This window comes from Papaver somniferum, chromosome 3, assembly GCF_003573695.1.
Source record: "Papaver somniferum cultivar HN1 chromosome 3, ASM357369v1, whole genome shotgun sequence".
NCBI classification, from domain to species: domain Eukaryota; kingdom Viridiplantae; phylum Streptophyta; class Magnoliopsida; order Ranunculales; family Papaveraceae; genus Papaver; species Papaver somniferum.
The window spans coordinates 26,710,541-26,714,948 of NC_039360.1; the positions used below are offsets into that span (position 1 = coordinate 26,710,541).

General features: G+C 34.2%; 2 long non-coding RNA genes across 2 annotated transcripts; both read right to left on the reverse strand.

Moving 5' to 3' along the window:
* Positions 1-1,220: 1,220 nt before the first annotated feature.
* On the reverse strand, positions 1,221-2,566 carry LOC113361061. The gene is made up of 3 exons (XR_003364926.1): positions 2,435-2,566; positions 2,129-2,210; positions 1,221-1,455 (listed from the first exon to the last, which is right to left on the reverse strand). It is a non-coding gene; the product is annotated as an uncharacterized LOC113361061 (long non-coding RNA).
* A 725-nt stretch (positions 2,567-3,291) lies between these two features.
* On the reverse strand, positions 3,292-3,900 carry LOC113361062. Its single transcript, XR_003364927.1, has 3 exons — positions 3,853-3,900; positions 3,519-3,697; positions 3,292-3,410 (listed from the first exon to the last, which is right to left on the reverse strand). It is a non-coding gene; the product is annotated as an uncharacterized LOC113361062 (long non-coding RNA).
* Between the last annotated feature and the right edge of the window lie 508 nt (positions 3,901-4,408).

Consider the following 4,408-nt stretch of genomic DNA (forward strand, 5'->3'; position numbering starts at 1 on the left):
TCAAAGTAGATTAATATAATAACTCAAATCTTATTTACAACTTAGAAATCATCCTCAATCGATAGGTTTTTAGTTACTAATGGATATAGAAACATCCATGATATACATATGCGAAAAGTAAAGAGATAACGTTACGAAAGAGGAATCTCTCGGAAACCCTAGCTTTCACACCGTATGTATTTTTTCCTCTCCAATCTTTACAATTTCATGACTTAATGATATGATATCATTTTACATAACTTAATACCTTTTTATAGGTTTACATTGCTTGGTCTTCACGTATTTAGTTCGGTTCAAGAACTCGACCCGAAAACACGAAATAATGACTCCAAACGTTCCCTTAGTCCTTCATAACCTAAAAACAAGGTATTCAAGGACTTTAAGTATGCGTACCCGTATGCATACTGCAAAATCCAGCAGAAATTTTCGGACTTCAAGTATGCGTACCCGTGTGCATACTCACTACACCAAATTTACTGATCAGCAATGGTAACTGGCAGTTGCAAAGTGAGGTCGCAACAGTTCAACTCTGTTACGAAAGTCAATGTTGCAGTTTTTCGCAACGGCTTCATTGTCGTTGCAAATTTTCGGTCGTAACAGTTAAAAACTGTTGGAACGTCAAAAAGTCGCAACTGTTTTAAACTATTGCGAAATTAAACGGTCGCAACAGTTTGCAGCAGTTGCGAAACTGGAACTTCGCAACAGCTTGCTGCAATTGCAATATTTTTGCAACATCGAAAAAATAGTGGTTTTGACCGGTCAAAAACTAGATTTTGACCTGGTCAAAACCACCAGTTCCCCTGTAAAAAAATCAAGTTTCTCCAGTTTCAAAATCAAAATCAAGCTACCTGCATTCTGAAAAACTAGCAACATACAATCATTAATTACAGTTCTTTTAGAGTGAGAACGTACACATTAAAATTGGTACATAACAAGTGAGAACTTGCACCTTAAAATTCTATGAGTAACAAAACAAGAGAACATAGCCAACACTTAACAGTTTTTTGAATTAGCTTGTCACTTGCACAACCATTTTACGTTTTTCATCACTTTACATATGACAAAGATCTAGCACGAAAGTTGCTAAAACAGAGATGCAACTGAAAGCAAATTAAGGAAACTGTTGTTAGGGTAGTATCTATCAGGTACACAGGTTGCTGACTCTTAACAATACTAATAAAATCACAAGAAATCACGCGGCCCTGAAAGTTTTAAAAAAACTTGATCTATGATATAACTCTACTATGGCTTTGGGAATAAACTAAAGCAAGCATGAGAATTTAGAAGTAACATTTAGAGAACTATGGATACGAACATCCTAATTTACCTAGTGAATTAGCTGGTAAAAGCTGTGCTTCCGTTCGTATCTAGCTCACCAAAATAAATTTCGCCTGCCTTGGAAGAAAGAGGAACACCATAAATTGATACGCCCTTCCCTTTGCTCTCCATGCTAACCTGCAAGAGCAGTCACACCATCACATTAAGTAACTGGAGAACAACCCTGTAACACTGTCAACACATGCCTATTGGATATGAGGAGCGAACTTCTCTAGTGCTCGACAGTATGGCAAGATAGCCTGGAGGAACACATAGAAATTAGGAGTATTAAAAAAGAAAAAAACAATGCTTAACAAATAAAATAACAATTAATGAACACAATAAAAGTATAAAGTTGAGTACTTGACCCATAAAATCCCATCCGTAACATGAAATTCTACAGTTCTTCATCAGATGTTTGCAAGAATAAACGAAACTAAAAGAAAACATGACTCGAATTGGTCAGCAATATAATGAAAGTGGTTGGTAATGCATTTATCTCCAATGTCCGCTGATTTTCTTTCGACTATTCTGGTTTCTGTAGTGTATACTCAGATCATCTCTTACTAACCCAACCAAAAATGCTCGGATTAATTCTAAGAAGAAATATGAGCACCTAAGATTGTTCAGTCAAAATCATCTTTTATACATCATATTTATCATAACTCTTTTCATATAATTTAGAGTGACTGAGTGAGTTCAAGGTTAGAGGAAGTTTAACCGCTTCATCAAAGTTGTCTATTTTATTATGTTTAACTTGTATGCTTAGACTCTTTGAATTCAGAAATTAAGAAAATTCTAAAGCTCTTACACTTAAAAGAGGTTGATATCAACCATGCATCAGATTAGCTTTCGAGATTACAATTACACGTTTGCATCATTGAAGCAATGTCCTGCACTAAGAGTTAAATGAAAAATTAATCATATGAGCAAGTTGACAAAAAAATATATACTCTTCTGACACTGGTAAGCATGTAACCAATATAGAAAATTTAAGAATTTTGGAAAAACATGAAAACCTGATTAGATCAGATGTGTCAGATAGGGAACTAATCAATAAATAAGAGTCCAAAACTCCAATTCCCAAATAAAAATTGACCGTCAAATGTAGACATACCTCATCAGCAATCATATGAGTGCTTAGAAGCAGTTCCTCTATCGCCATCATACATACACATCAGTATACTACAAATTATCCCTCTCTAGCATGCAATTCAGTTCATCATGTTCAAGTCCGGGAACAACACTTACAAAGAAATCAAATTCAATTGTTAGTATTCTTTATTCATGTCTTGTTCAAGGTTATAATACTGTAATCACTTCAGTTAAAGACACTGACTTTTATCCTTTGTGTTATAAGTGAACTTCTGTAACTCAAACCTTTTTCAAAATTATAGCTGATGAGTACTCTCATACTAAAAGACAAATATTAAACTGTTCAGAAGTCTATTGATTTCCTAATAATTACATTTCCTTTCGTGATTATATCCAGTACAACCTCAAACTGATTGTGTTTATGCAATTGCTATATTGTTACTCTAATGACAAATCTAAAAAATTGGATAAAGTGAAGTTTCTGAGCTACTTCAATATCTTACTTCAGATTCCTAAACTGTCAATCACAATACAAAATTGTCTATCAAAGTAACCTCCTGTTACTTTAGAATTTCCTAAAAACTATCGACCCAAGATAAATACCATCTGATAATAGCATTCCAAAACCCAATTGACATATTGAAAAAAATAATCAAACATAAGTTAATCCAAGGCAATTAGAGTGTGATAATTACCTTGAGCTCAGGTTTCTCTATAAATTACTCCAAAAGCACTTTCACCCAAATTCTTACACAACATAAAGTCATCCTGCACAATTAAAACACACATAACACAGAAATTACAAACTTCATAGCAATGACTGAATTTAGCATATGTAGACAATCAAATCAAAATAATGTAAAAGATGCAAATTTAGACCGCTAAACCGAGCCCCTAAGCTTAAAGAGCATCTTTGACCCCAAAAGGTGGGTAAGCATCAATGCTATTATCTTCCTATTCTCTCGAAGAAATATGAGAAGCACAGCAACAGGTACATTCTGCAAACCAAAATGAAATCAAAAAGTTTAAAGGACCCCTCTAACATAGTAGAAATGAAATACTAACAATTAAAAGGAAAATAAAACCACTAGGGACAGTATCCTAACCAGAAAAGGCATGGATGTCTTAGCACGTAGTACTACATTACTCACAACTGAAAACCCGTTGATGAAAGAGGTATTAGCCCCCATAATTTTTTCGGAAGATGAGTTGACAAGGTTGGTGACATCATTTATCCCATCATTTCCCATTATTGACCATCTCTCATCAGTAAAGCAATTGAGAGCTTCATTAGAACCATGTTTAGGTTGAAGATTAGATTGATCAGTTCCTCAAATTAAAAGACTATAAAAATGTATGGACAACAAAATATTTGACATTACATGATTGCCGACACAACTGATACATTAATTCATTTTTCTAAAGGAAGAATAAGCAAACCTTGTCGGATCGTTGAGCCGAAAAAACTTCTGGAAAATATTTACATAAAGGTAAAGAGAATGATTCATTAGTGTCTGCAAAATATCCTGCAACAAGAAATCAACGATCATGTGTTCTTTGAAGGTCACCAAGTGAACCTACAAATATAAAGATACCCAACATGGGAGACTGAATACCCAAGACTTATACTAAAGATATACTTGTGCAAGTGAACCTGCATGAGAACATAAACCATAGAAATTCAGTGAAACATCATATGGTAGGACGAGGTAACTCAGGTGCATAACATCAACCATTTTTTATGCCAGCTCGGGAATAAAAAAACGAAAATCATAACCTTATCGCAGTTTGCTAACTTACAGTGAAGGTATTTTTAAAAATAGGATAAGTTTACCATGAAGATAGGAGTTAGTTTACCATATCTGGGGTTGAAGTACTTGAAGTTACAATTGCAATGACAAGACCCTCCACTAGATAGTTTTTTCACAACCAACTCACCATGCTGTTACAATATCAAGAGACAAAACATATTAACTAGAGAATCCAAAACCATCTA